A 15333-nucleotide genomic window follows, 5' to 3' on the forward strand; every position below is an offset into this window, starting at 1 on the left:
TTTCTTAGATCGTGAGACTACATGGAGTACCCAGGACTATAATCTCAGATCGAGGACCCTAGTTTATAGCTCATTTCTGGGAGCACTTGCACCAGGCTTTAGGGACTAAACTGATTAGAAGTTCAGCATACCATCCACAAACTTCAGGATAGACTGAGCGAGTGAACCAAATCTTAGAAGATTTGCTGAGAGCTTGTGTTATATCTTTCAAGGGTTCATGGGAGAAATGGTTACCTTTAGCTGAGTTCTCCTATAATAACAGTTATCAAGCAAACATCAAGATGGCTCCTTTTGAAGCCTTGTACGGCAGAAAATGTAGAACCCCATTGAATTGGATTGAGCCTGGTGAAAGGAGATACTTTGGTATTGACTTTGTCACTGAAGCTGAAGAGCAAGTGTGTATTATCCAACAACATATGAAAGCATCTCAATCCAGGCAAAAGAGTTATGCTGATAAAAGAAGAAGACCACTGACTTTTGAAGTGGGAGACTACGTATACTTGAAAGTGTCACCCATGAAAGGAGTGTAGAGATTTGGAGTAAAAAGGAAGCTTGCACCTAGATATGTAGGGCCATACAAGATTATCGAACGAAATGGAAATGTCGCTTATAAGCTACAACTTGCACCAGAGATGAGTGCAATATTCAATGTATTCCATGTTTCTCAGTTGAAGAGATGTCTTCGTGTACCTGAGGAAGCTATTGCACCCACCAACATAAAGCTTCAATCGGATTTGACCTATGAAGAGAAGCCAATTCGAGTGTTAGAAGAGATGGAAAGAGTGACATGGAGTAAGATTATTAAGTTCTATATGGTGGTGTGGAACAATCACAGTGAACTAGATGCCACATGGGAATGAGAGGATTATTTACGTGAGGTTTATCCCGCCTTTTTCCAAGAATGGTAGGTCATGCAAATCTTGGGACGAGATTTTTATAAGGGGGAGGGGCTGTAACACCCTAGGTGTTAGACTTGCATAATTTGACTTTCATTGCATGAGCATGAGCATCAAGCATTCACATTTATGCTTTTACATTTGAAACATGTGATTGAGACATATGAAACATGTTGGTTATTTTATGTTTCTTTGTATATATGCATATGATCATGAGTGAATACATGTAAATGGTTGATGTGAGTCACTAAAACATCTTAGCTACACTTAGGATGACTAATGTAACATTGTTCATGAAGATCACTTTGTCTAATCAAGCCCTTAAGTGATGCTATTTATGTGGACCTGGAAATCTTTATGTGTAACCAATGTATGAAATGATTGTGTGACCTTAGGAATAGCTTAAACATGTTTAGAATGTCATTATGAACAACTTTCGTATTCATGACTGAGGGTAATTTGGTCACTAAGTCATGGTTCAAGTGTGAGTCATCATTTGAATGTAGTAGGTTTGACCTAGTTTGAACCATATGATAGAGACTTTGCATGTATGTGGTCACTAAAGCAAAGTTGTAGTATTTGAGTAGAGCAACAACTTTTATTTTTGGGTCATGAGCTAATTATGCGAATAGATTAGTCTTTTTGAGCTCACAAAAAGTCAACAATTCACTGATTTCCAACACTTAGAAAATTTCTAAGTGTTTATGCTTTTACAGTTTTGTCGTGCTGACTTTGGGATGATATTACTCGGTATTGGTTGAGATTTAGAACTAGATCCTTAAATAAGATTTGTAGCTGGTATATAGGTCTACGATTTTGGTTTAGGAAGTTTTCGCTAATATGCCTTGGATCAGGAGTTTGAACACTGTCAAGTTGTGCGGTCAGTCGGACGGTCGAACACTGATGATTGAATTGGCTTGGCTTCGGTGGCCGACCGGCGCACAGATGTTGTCCGCCATGTGGAGGAAGTGAAGCCACGCGTTGCCATTGCCCTAACCAGCCAGGCCACACCAAGCCAGAGCGCGCCTTCAACAACCCCAGCACTCGCCCACTCCCTCCCTGCTCTCACATTTCATTTTCCCTGCCTCCTCCTTCGTCGCCCGCAGCAGCGCAGCAGCTCGGCCGACGCCATTGCCGGCCTTGGCTTGCACTGCATCATCCCTTCACCATGCAGCAGTGCCATCGTACTCCCACCATCCCACTGCACCATACTCACTAGCTAAAAGCGCACGGTGAGCTGCCGTGCCACGCGCGGTCCTCGCCATTGCTTTGCCACCGTACTCCATCGTCGTGGCCGCACCGCCTTCGACTGCCTTTCGCCATAATAGTTGGTGAGCTAGCTTCGTCATAGCTTGTAGATGCTTGGTCGAGCCCCCGATCAAGTAGTCACGGTCACCGCCAGCGTATCGCCGTAGTCCCGCTCCGCCATGGCCGCCACCGTCAAGCTTAGCTTCGCTAATCCGTCTAAATAGCTAGCCTAGTGTGTGCGCTAGGTCTCGGAGGTCACTGTGGTTCTGGTGCCATCGCTATAGATGTCACCGTCGGTGAACTCCGGTCGATTCCGCACGCTCCTTTGTTGTTGCCGTCGCTGACACGTGGGCCCGTCTGGTGCGTGGGTCCTGACTGTCAGCGGCTCAGTAATGAAGATAGCTCTTTTATTTTTAGTTTTGGTGTGCAACTTTGAAAAATTATAAGTGGAGTTGTAGAGATCCAAATCTTGTGAACCAAATTTTGTAGTGTTCCATAGAAAGTGTAGTATTTTCTAAAAATATGATAGGTACAATTTCTGATGTTTTTATTAAGGATTAAAATGCATTTAGATAAATGCTTTTTGTATGTTTACACTTTTGTAAATTATATATCTTGAGCTAGAAAACTCTTAAAATTGTGATTCCAATTTTGTGGGTTTTGTATTGACATGCTCTAGCTAGAAAAAATAATAAGTTTGCTGTAAACTTGATTTAAGTATGGTCTTTCTATGTATTTATTAATAAATGGCATTTTCTAAGGAAATTTGTAGGGATAAAAATATGTAATATATTGCTATGCAAATTTTTGTACAATAGTATGGCACTAATGTGAAGCTAGGAAAAATATATAATCTATTGTTTGACACTTTTCTATAGGGTTTTCTATTTTCACTAAATTAACCCTTGCTAGCTTATCATTTTCGCATAGGAAGTTATACATGTGTCAATGGTATGAAATTTTCACAGTAGCCTATTATGAGTTTTAGGAGTCCACTGTATTTTTTTGAGAATTTATTATGCACATTGGGTATATATTTATTATTTAACCTAATTATCTAGTTAAATTGATAAAGGCATTTAAATGAATAGTTTGGGAGTGGAAATTATGTTTTCTTGAGTTTATTTGATGTCCTTGAACTGTTGGTATGCTTGGTGAGGTCAAATTTGGAATGTTTATATACAGTAAAAATATCGTTGCTTTATAATTTGGGTGAAAATGGTTTTTGGACAGATTCTGTGGTTTGGTATGTTGCATGGTAAAAATGATGTTTGCTGTAAAAATGGTTAATAACAAAGCTATAGGTAACTTCTTCATATATCTTGTGTTAAAATTTCAGGACAATGGGCAAAAGGGTTTAGGAGTTATAGCTGTTTAAAGTTAGTATTCCGAAATGCTCGCTCTCTGGAATTCCTGGATAGCACTGGATTGATTGCCTATTTTCGGTAGGATAGAATGTGAACTAGCTTTTTGTGATTAAATAAGAGTTGTAGACAATTTCATAAGCTTTCTAGAAAGTCCAAGATCACAATATTTGGATAAGTAGGACTTCAGTTATGAGTAAAACAAGTAGCTGCTGTTTTGTGGTGTAATAAATAAATTGTTGAAGTGTTTGATTAAGTAATCAAGAAGAGATATGCACAAACTCAGCAAAATGTGATGCACTTGTTATTACTTTAACACCATGCTATTAAGAATACTTACACGAATGCATTCATCAAGTGTCAACATACTATACTTCTCAGCATATATGCATTCGCAAAATCTTATGCCATATTCATGCATCTAGGATCGACAGAGGAGATAACATTGCTGGAGTTCAACGAAGGAGAGGAAGGGGACCAGCAGAAGATTCCTCAAGCCGCAGCTTCCGAAGGCGAGGAGCAGACCCTTGAAGAGCTTCTAGAGTGCCCTGGCCATCGCCCACTTCTTTTCTAAAAGGCAAGCCCTGGAGCATTCTAAGTCTCCCAGTGTTTTATAAAATATTACTCGAGTCCTTTATGATTGATGCATTAGGTTATAAGAGTTGATTGGAACCACTTGATGCATATAATTTCCTTGTCCAGAAATATCCCTTTAACCCTGTGTAGGTCCAGGATCGAATATATGCTTAGCCCTGCTTAGACCGGTAGAAGTCGGGTGATTTCCTGTCACCTGCGAGATATAGGTGGATACCGAAGCACGGTTGGATGTATGTGCTATTGTGGAAAAGAACCATGGGGTAAGGTAAATCGAGGTCGGGCGGGGTCTATGTGTAGGTTGACTCATGTGATTCCGTCTGTGCCGATTAAGGACCGTACCGTTGTTGGCGCTTCTGACAAGATTAAACGCATGCCTATCACTTAGCTGGCTAGATAACTCGTTCCGACCGCGAAGCCGAGTAGCTCAACTCAGGCCGAGCCCCACTCTGTCAGAGTGTGCACTCTGGATGGTAGTAAGAATGTGCGGGGAAGGCAGACGTGAGCCCAAGGGTAGGCTGGGCCTAAACGTCCTAGCAGTTGGTTGTCCCTGATTGTGCAGTGCTGGGCGAACCCACGACATGTGTACTTGAGTTGTACCAAAGGTGACTAAGGTGACCGTTGATCAGGTCCGCCTGAGTTTGTGTTAGGAATAAATTCCCAGCTGGTTGAAATTGATTCGAATCGCCATCTCTCCCGGATAGTGAGAAACTTGGCTAGTCCCAACATCGTAGTAATTGCATTATGGAATATGATGGTTCGGGTAAACATGGAATTACTGTACCTACTATGGTTACTATTGTATGCTCTTAAAATGATATACCACATTTTTGGCACAGTATATCATGGATATTGCAAGAGTTGCTTCTATCCCACTGTGGATGAGGAGTAAGCCTTGGGTAGGCTTCTCTACTAATCCCTCTATATGCTTTTGTGGACTGTGATCGTAGGTTGGCACTGTATTAAACTATGTTGGCAAATGCTACTTTCAAACTTAATTTGCTTCCGCTATTATCTATCAAACTTGGTTTGTAATAACTCTGTTTCATACTCTAATGATGGAAATGTATCTATGAACTTTATGTAATTTGTGACATGTATGTTGAATCATGTACGATCTTGATTGTTTGTGGATCGTTTATTGAGACCCGTCGTGGTACTCAATAGACTACCAGGTTTATATAGGCTCAAGTATGATAGTGCGACCGCTTGTGGGCTACCATTGTACTTGTGCTCTTATAAATTGGTCAGTTCTGCAACAAAGAAGCCTTGCCATGGTGCTTGCCATCGCCACCGTGGCTAGAGGGGGCTACCCTAGAGTTTCTCTAGGCAGCCTACTCCTTCTCTGTCAGCAGTAGCTTGCCACTGTCCATCGTTGTTGTGGCCAGTCACATCCTCAATGGTGAGGGTGGATAGGTCCAGCATTGTCTCTATGGAGGAAGCGATATGTATGTACTTCACTAACACGGAGTGGAGGTACTTGGAGACCACCTCTTCTTTGTCGATGGTGACGCCATGGCTCCTCAACTTGCTGATGAGCGTCTACAGGTGGAGGGAGAAGTCCTTCACCGATTCACCATCATTAAACTTGAGGTTGGCATACAACTGCTTAAGTAGCTAGGCCGTCGCCTTCTTTGCACGGTCAGAACCGACGCACATCGTCGCAATGGCCTCCCACACCTCCTTAGCAGAGCTCTTCACCCCCAACGGCTCCCTATACTCCACTAGCATAGCAGCGAGGATAGCCTCCAATGCTGACATGCCATCTTGTTTGTTGTCGGTGCCCTTATCAATAGCATTCCAGAGCCATCGGGCTCTGAGCTTGACCTTCATGGTCACCGCCCACTCACCATAGTTGGTGCAAGTTAGCGTCGGCCAACTGGTGCTGCTAACTTCCTACACTGTGTGCATGATGACCTCCTATCGTTGCTGGGCAGCCACAGCAGCGCCACTACTGTCGCCCATCTCCAAACCATCCATCATCGCTAGCAGTTAGTCCAACGATGGCACTTGTATGGCTCTGATACCACTTGTTGGCCCCTAGATCTCCAGCATGGATGAGCCAACCACTCACTAGAAATAGAGCCGAGCACTCCTAGGGTGGTGCCAAGCACTCCAGAAATGGTGCCGAGTAGTCCTGTAGTGGTGTCGACCACTCCAGGACAAGTGCCGACCACTCCAAGACTGGTGTGGAGCACTACTACAGTGGTGCTGACCACTCCAGGAGTGGTGACAAGCGGTCCAGGAGTAGTGCCGAGAACTGTAGTTGGGGTGCTGAGCACTCCAGGTGCTGTGTTGACCACTCTAGCGATACAGGGAACTCCTTCAACACCGATCGAGTTCGCCTTACCTCCAAGCGACATCACTGAGTTTGTGGATGCTTTCTACGATGGTGAGGAGGTGCGGTTTCATAGGCTAGATGACATCATCGGTGGCATAGGACCCTTAGGCCTAGCAGGTTGGCTGCTCAATGACCTAGTGCTGCTTCTCATCAGTGCAGAGGAACCACCCATGTTCATGCTGGCCGAGCGCGATGCACATTGGCGATGGGCAATGCTAGAGGAGATGAAGGCGATCGAGGAAAACAAGACTTGGGAGCTCATTGATCCACCTCCAGGATGCCATCTGATTAGCCTAAAGTGGGTGTACAAGGTCAAACAGGATGAGCGTGGCACCATTGTTAAGGACAAGGCATGCCTCGTTGTCCGAGGCTTTGTCCAGCGTGAGGGTATCGACTTCGAGGAAGTATTTGTGCTGGTAGCGCACATGGAGTGTGTCCGACTGCTACTAGCTTTGGCAGCAGCATAGGACTGGCGGGTCCATCACCTGGACATAAAATCAGCCTTCCTTAATGGCGAGCTGGCAGAGACAGTCTTTGTCAGACAACCTTTGGGTTTCACCATCAAGGGAGCGGAGCACAGGGTGCTCCGACTGCGCAAGGCACTCTACGGGCTGCGGCAGGCCCCACGAGCGTGGAACGCCAAGCTTGACTCCATGCTGGGTGAGCTTGGGTTCACACAGTGCGTAACCGAGCATGCATTTTACACGCGGCTATGGGGAAAGGAGGAGCTCATCATCGACATGTATGTGGATGACTTAATCATCACTGGTGCACATGTGGAGGACATCGACAACTTCAAGCGTGAGATGGTGGCTTGTTTTCGAATGAGTGATCTCGATGTGCTCTCCTACTACCTCGTCATCGAGGTGAGATAGGGAAAGGAGATGCTCACGCTCGGTCAAAGCGCATACACCTTGAAGCTATTGGAGTGGAGCGGCATGGCTGAGTGCAAGCCGTGCATGACTCCGATAGAGGAGCGACTGAAGCTGACGAAGGCCAGTACCATAGTGAAGGTAGATGCAACCCTCTACCAGAGCATCGTCAATGGTCTGCGCTACCTAGTCCATATGAGGCCGGACATTGCGTTCATCGTAGGCTATGTCAGCCGCTTCATGGAGGATACCCAAGAGGATCACTGGAATGTGGTGAAGCAGCTACTGTGCTACATCAAGGGTATGGTGGATGAGGGGATTGTTTTTCCCAAGACCAGTGGAAGTAGGTTGCAGCTCACTGTGTTCAACGATGCAGACATGGCGGGGGACATCGATAGATGATGGAGCACCTCTAGTGTGCTTGTTTTCCTTGGGTTGGCTCCAATCTCATGGATGTCACTAAAACAGAAGGTGGTGGCGCTGTCTACGTGCAAGGCAGAGTATGTTTCGGTGGCCATAGTGGCGTGCCAAGCTATGTGGCTACGTCAGCTACTAGGCAAGCTAACCCATGTGGAAGCTCACCCACCAGCACTAGAGGTGTACAACCAGCCCAACATCGCCCTCGCAAAGAATCCAGTTCTCCATGACCAGAGGAAGCACATCGATGTCAAGTTCCACTTCCTCTAGGACTGTGTCGATGGAGGGCAGATTGTCATCGAGTTCGTTGAAACTGGTCGGCAACTCATAGATGTCCTCATCAAGTCACTCGGCCGTCTTTGATACATGGAGCTAAAGAAGATCGGCATGGAGGGAGTTCTAGGGTTAGCAGCAGGATTAGGGAAAGAATGGGTTAAGTAATCTACTGCTCCCCTATGTGAACGCATGGTAGGGGATAGGTGCCGAAAAGGCTACCCTGCCGCATTGTAGCCACAGTAAGGGTAGACACCAAAGTTAGTCCTGTTGTCACATCTAATCACTGTAGCAGCATGACAGCTGACATGTCTGTGTACTAGGATTAGATGAGTAGAGTTGTATATATAGTTTCCCACTACAACTCAGTAAAGAGAGAGTTCAGTTTTGCCATCTCATCTTCATAGCTCTGGTCAACGCTAGTGCTTGTGCTGTGTGAGTGTGTGCTCTGTTCTCCCTCCCTTCTTCTACCTTTAGCCATAGTGTATGATCAACAACGCTGATGAGTGGTCGGCTCATCAATACCGGAGATCCAGGGCCAACATGCAGGACCCTGGCACGGGCGCACACTAGGAGGTGCTGTACAAGGGCATGGCGTCGGAGCTATTCATGCGGTACACTACTACAAAGTCGATTTTTAGGGGCAGCTTGTAACCCTTTTGTAGGGGTAGTTTGGCCAGCCGCCCCTATCAAACCGTCTCTACAAATCATGCATTTGTAGGGGCGGTTCCTAGGCCGCCCCTACAAATCGATTTGTAGGGGCGGCTCGTACTACTAGCCGCCCCTATAAATCAATTTATAGGGGTGGCTGTAGTACCAGCCGCCTCTATAATACCTATTTGTAGGGGTGGTTCAATCTAGAAGTGCCCCTATAGTACGTTTTCCCACAAAAAAATTAAATTTATAATTCAAATTTGACCAGAACATTGTTTGTTTCTGCGTATTCCGTCCAGCATTCGCGCTGCCGAACGCCCCGCGACCAACATTCCAAACCGCGTTTGCATTGCCGAACGCCCCGCGACCAGTGTTCTGACCGCGACTACAAGCACAAGAGTATTATATAAACTACAATTACAAGTCCAATTCACAAAAATATATACAATCCATCATTAAATATACAAATTCCATACACATTGTTATCAACGTCCTAGAGCTAGCCTTTTAGTCTCACGAAGGTGTTGGTACTGAGGATTTCTACCTAAGTCAAACCCTCGGTCATGGTAGGCGCCTTTGACGTGTACAATCTGGTCCAATGTGAAGTTGCAAAGGTCATCGACGAGCTCTAAGAGTTGGTCATCCTTGTATGGGTCTCTTTTCATTCCTTTCTCTTCTCTCCACTACAAGAGAATAAGTTTCGGTTTAGTATTTCATACCATGTACGAAGTTTTTATACTACGGGTGAAGAGGTTCAAACTTACCCTTAAGGGGTGTCTCCTGTAGGCATCGGTGTTACTCATCATAGAACATATAGTATCCACAATGTACACTCCCAGGCTTCTGCTTGGGGCACTGTGTGTTTTGCATATGAAAATGTTAAGTAATGCTTTTGACAGCCATGTAACGGAGTACTAAAGAAGTAAGTTACACTTACCGCACATAGTGTTTTTATAGCCAGCTTTTCATTCCTTGCTGGATCATGCCTTCCGTGATGATTAGTGACATAGAACCTAAATGCCCTGTTCGAATTATTTTAGCAAATACAACTTGTTAGAATCCAAAAGTGAACGTTATAAGTATGTATACAAACATATAAGCTAATGAGGATTGTCGATATGTATACGTCTTGAGAATCGATATGAAGTCTTTGTATGTCACCGGGTACCTATCTATTGAATCAAAGACCCATGCCATGCTCCTCCCGACATCGACGGCTATACAAATCTAGTGGTCGCTGCATGGATTCAATCATAGAACTAGATAAGCTCTTTTGCATCGAATAAAATATATCGAACAAAGCTTTAAGTATAGAGTTAAACTTACACGAAGTTGTATGGTAGCCATATAGTAGAGTGTTGTTAGAGATTTTTGAAAGCCAGGGCAATGTATGCCGCAACCTTAAGGGACTCTTCCCTTAGTTTCGCCGTACGGATGCGCTCTTTCTCTCGAAGAGTCTTTACGGCAGCTAGCTCTTTGGCATCCAGTGTCTACTGTTTAGGGTAATTAAAATTTTTTTGGGCTATAGCTTGAGGGTCTAGATACCTGGCTTTCACACTTGGCATTTGTTTGACAATGTGCACTTGCATTCTACAAATCATGGCGTGGGTTAGTTACAACAAAATTCAAAGATTACATTCATATCATATCGGGAGGACAAGGACTTACATGCACCACGTGCGAATTAGATTCATCTCTATTTCTCCTAGGTGAAAGCATATGTGCATGTCATTGAAGTCAAAGAAAAATTTTCCGGCTGGGCTTCCAAATGTGCCGGTGGGGAAGCATGCTTGTATGAGATTTATGCTCGTTGGGAGAACACGCAAGTACCAATCATGGAACCTTCTCATTCCAAGTGGTAGGCGCTGGATGTCCTAGTTTGGTAGGAAGGGCTTGCCTCTTTCATATATTTTCGGGCAATCCTTTGACCATTTGATGGCATCAACATTTGGATACTACTTTGCAATTTGGTGGAGTTTGCTAGTGACGGCCTCCTCAGAACCCCGTGATAGGAGTTTTTAACTTGGTTCTCAGGCTTTAACTGGTCATGGGAAAACCACTTGGACACCGACGAGACGTCTTTCATTGGAACAAAAACTGGCCTTATGGTGATTGGATGCTTCTTTCGAAGTTCCCATTCAGGCATGTTCTTATCTTCTTGTGCATCACCTTCTTTAGGAGGCACTCGTTGTTCATGTATCGGTTGTGCTTGTTGAGAAGACTATGGCATCTCATCATGCACTTGCTCGGTATGAGATGAAGAAGGTTGTGGCATCTCATCAGGCACATGCTCGCTAGGAGGCATGAAAGAATGTGACATCTCAGGAATGTGGTGGTCACGAGACGGTGAAAATATCTCCCCGACTTCAACAACTCGCTCCAAATTTGGAAGAGGGGGAGACGGCAAAGCTGTAGTCAATATAATGTCCCATTTGTGCTAGAGGATGAACTGCTCCATAACGTCTCCGAGTAACACCAGCCCCTCGGGAGTTGCGTAGTCTATCCTCCACTACATGAATTCGGGCTTCACTGTATGCACCTCGACCCTAGTGTAGTCCAACGGTATTTTATTATTGTGGTGTAAGCCACTGGGAGGATGTGCGACACCCGTTGCCACCTCCATCACAGTGTTCTATCGGCCGTTGAGAAACACCAAGGTGCAACTAGTTGGTTCCCGTATGCGATCGACGGGGTTTGTGGCTGTAGTGGAACCTTGGCTGCTAGGAACTTTTGGAGGGCTGCCAACTAATGCCAGTTCTCCCGGCAGCATCACTAATATCCGTGGCTCCGTAGACAGTCCTTGCTACTCCAGTGACTTCACGTGGATGGTTGCGTCCGTGGCTGGGAGTTCTAGATGGATGGCCTCGTCCGCATCAAGGTATACATACTAGTACTTGTCACAGTACCACCATCTCTTTCATATCTCTGCTAGGTCTCGGCAGGCTTCACACATACGGTGCCAATACATATTCACTATGCTTGTGGCAGTTGCCGAGTCTAGCAGAGCGAGCTAGCAAGAGGCCATGTGAGACAAAAAGAAAAAAAATCCAAAGACGATGTCGATTTTAGCTGTTAAGAGATCTTAATAATATATACGTATATTATGTGTCGACTAGCTACAGACATATTCCCATGGGGTCCAGTGGTGGCCTGTTGATCCGATCCCCTAACAATAAATCTTTGCCGAGTGCAAACTGCTTTGTCAAGTGTCACAAATCGGGCACTGGGTTAAGACCTTATTTGCCGATTGTCGCACTTGGTAAAGAATTGCACTCGGCAAAGAGCTCTTTCCCGAGTGCCGGACACTCGGCAAAAAAAAAGGCTCTTGACACAGGACTTTTTTGCCGAGTGCCAGGCTCTCGGCAAAAGTGTGACACTCGGCATAGGCTACCCCGCGTAACGGTGTTCGGCCATGTCCTTTTTTGCCGAATGCCTGCTGTTAGGCACTCGGCAAAGAAGGTTTTTTTTTTTAAAAAATTCTTTGCCGAGTGTCCCAGATCTGGCATTCGGCAAAGAAATTTTTTTTGGAAAATACTTTGCCGAGTTCCCCTGATACGGCGCTCGGCAAATTTTTTTTTCGAAATGTCTTTGCCGAGTGCCCCTATGAAGGCACTCGGCAAAGAGGAAATTTTTTTTAAAAAAATTAAAAACCCTTTTTGCCGAGTGCCTTATTCTTGGGACTCGACAAAGACCCCCTTTGGCGAGTGCCATGTCCCGGCACTCGGCAAAGTTTTTTTTTTGTTTTTGGCCTCCAAATTTTTTGTGCCGACCTTTTAAAGTACGAGGAACTCCTAGTTAGAATTTGGAGATTTTTTGTGGCTTTTTGATATATTTAGTTACTTTATTTCGTTTACTTGATTTTTTTTGAAAAATATAAATTTGAACTGCATGTGGTACGAATAATGGAATTTAATGATTCAAAAAATGAGTCATGTTACTGAGTATAGTGTGAGGCCGTATCCAGGAATGGACCCGAAATTTCGGACATCTTGTTCACGAAACATGACCGTGAACTTGCGTGCGAAGTGTTTTTAAATTCTATAAAAAGCAAATGAAGTCCAAAAATCATGAAACTTGTTGAGATGTCGTGATATCATATGTGGAGGCAATGATAAAAATTTGAGAAGGTTTGGTGCACGTTATCATGTACGATGCTTACAAACCAGGACATCTCCACATGTGATATGCATATGTCTCCGCCCACGCCCTGCCCCCGGCCGGCCCTGCCCCCAGCCACCGGCCCTGCCCCCGGTCGCACCGGCCCTGCCCCCGGCCGCACCCCGTGGACCGCCCGCCCCGACGCCGCCCATGCCCAACTCCGGCGACCCCGACTCCGCCCCCGACGCCGCCCGCCCCTACCCTCGGCGCCCGTCAGGTATGCCTTCTCTCTTGTTGTTGTTGTGGTAGTGATAGTTGTAGTAGTATTAGTTGTACTAGTAGTGCTAGTGGTAGTAGTAGTATTAGAAGTAGTGGTGGTAGTAGTACAACTAGTGGTAGTAGAATTAGTGGTAGTAGTAGTAGAAGTAGTGATAGTAGTAGTAGAACTAGTGGTAGTAGTTGTAGCAATAGTGGTAGTAGTAGTAGTAGAACTAGTGGTAGTAGTAGTAGCAATAGTGGAAGTAGTAGTAGAAGTAGTGGTACTACTTGGATATATTCTTCTGTATGGATTGATATCCAAACTACATGGCTTCTCTTGAGACATATGTGCTTGTCGGCCATCGTGCCGTTGTTTTTTGCAGGTTTTAGAAACCTCACCGTGCAGGGGAGGTTCTGCAGATTTTTTTTAAATGATAGTATTTTGTTCCATTTTTGTAGAGAAGAGCCCGTCGGAGCCGAGTCAGAGTTCCCATCTCCATGGTGGTCTGCCTGCACCACGTCGCCTCACCACTGCACCAACCCGCCATGGCCCCACTAGCCTGCCTTCGCCGCCACCCTAGGTATAACCCCTCTTTCCATATCATGGTCGTAGATTGCATAACCCAGTTAGGCGTTTCCCGTTCGAAAGAGATACGGTTGGAGGTATGCAGATCTTTGCATATCTATGACCGTATCTGTTTTGGATTATCCATGTTTTTTGGATAGCCCACGGATGCGTAGATGGGTTAGTTTCCATGGTCTGCTCCAGTCCGAGATAGAGTTTCAGCATCACCTCCTTGTTGTTCTCCAGATACGCACTCTTCTTTGGCAGACGTGTATCTGGAGAACAGCAGGGAGGTGCTGCCGAAATTCTGTCTCGGATAGGAGTAGAGCATGGAAACTAACCTCATCTATGCATCTGTGTGGGGGTATTAACCCCTATACCCTTACGGCTGGGCCTAGGCCAGCCCAAATCAGGGGGTTCGGTCCACTAGAAGACGACGCGTGGCCTGGCCAACCTGTTCAGACTCCCGCGTAAGGAATCAAGGCAGATTTGGAGATCAAGCAAGATCCTGGTCGGTTAGAATAGGAATCCTTATCCGGCCACCTATGGCAATTATAACTGTCTAGGATTAGTTTTCAGATCTGTAACCCTACCCCCCGGACTATATAAGGCGGGCAGGGGACCCCTCTAAAAACATCTCTCATTGACATACAACAATACAATCAGACATAGGACGTAGGTATTACGCCTTTCGTGGTGGCCAAACCTGGATAAAACCTTGTGTCTGTCTTGCGTCACCATCTTTTTTGTGGCTTGCACATCTGTCTGTCGATAATCAACTACCTTAGGCATACCCCTAGGTAGACTGCCGACCATATTTCATCGATAGTGTACGTACTGCTCTCTAAGCGAACAAGATGGTCATCATCTCCGGCTTCGTGGCTACGCCGAACGGCCTCACGTTCACCGTTGGCCAGATCACCTGGACCACTAGCTCCGACGACTTCATCTCCATGATCATAGAGGAGGTGTGGATTCAATCCACGTCGACCACTACTTTACCTGCATCAGCTACGGCTCCGACCATGGTGGATCTGGCTCCAACCACGGTGGATCTGGCTCTGACCACGGTGGATCTGGCTCTGACCATGGTGAATCTGGCTCCGACCACGGTGGATCTGGCTCCGACCATGTCCGCATCGCCTTCAGCCACGTCGACAACCCATCGTCCGCTTCCTTGCTACAAAGGGAAGCAGATCGACAACACCGACCTGCTTGACTCCATCGATCGGGTCGGCACCAAACTTGCTGAAACCCTAGCTCTGGTAAGTTCCATTCAAAGACAACCTAATGAGCAGGTAACCGCAACCCACAACAGATCTACCTGACCAGCTCAGGCTAGTCATCCTGCACGACTCGGTACAGATCTCGTGGTCACATCTACTCCTGAAGGGTGCTCCGCTCGTCGCCGGCCAGCCTCCACGACGGGTCTCCGGCTCTCTGAGTACGAAGCCTCGATGAAGAACTACTAGGCCTAGCCTTATGGCCTATAAAACACTACCTCCAACTACATGTACAATATACAACGCTGCTCGGATCTGTGTTTTATATGTCGACCTCAGCCAAAGCCACGCAACTTCGTCAACATGGTCCGGATTGAGGATTATCAAGAAGGATCGGTCCACATAGTTCAAGAGGGTGGCTCAAGCTCTTCGTCCGGCATCGCATCTAATGCCTCTATTCGCACCGAGCTCCAGCATCACGATGATGAAGGCGTTGAATACGATCTGGATATCCCAGACCACGCCCCGAG

At 45.9% G+C, this 15333-nt stretch overlaps 1 pseudogene; it reads left to right on the forward strand.

Moving 5' to 3' along the window:
* LOC136495604 (amine oxidase [copper-containing] gamma 2-like) overlaps positions 1–15333 on the forward strand; it is a 77903-nt pseudogene that overhangs the window by 30190 nt on the left and 32380 nt on the right.

This window comes from Miscanthus floridulus, chromosome 12 (assembly GCF_019320115.1).
Source record: "Miscanthus floridulus cultivar M001 chromosome 12, ASM1932011v1, whole genome shotgun sequence".
NCBI lineage: Eukaryota > Viridiplantae > Streptophyta > Magnoliopsida > Poales > Poaceae > Miscanthus > Miscanthus floridulus.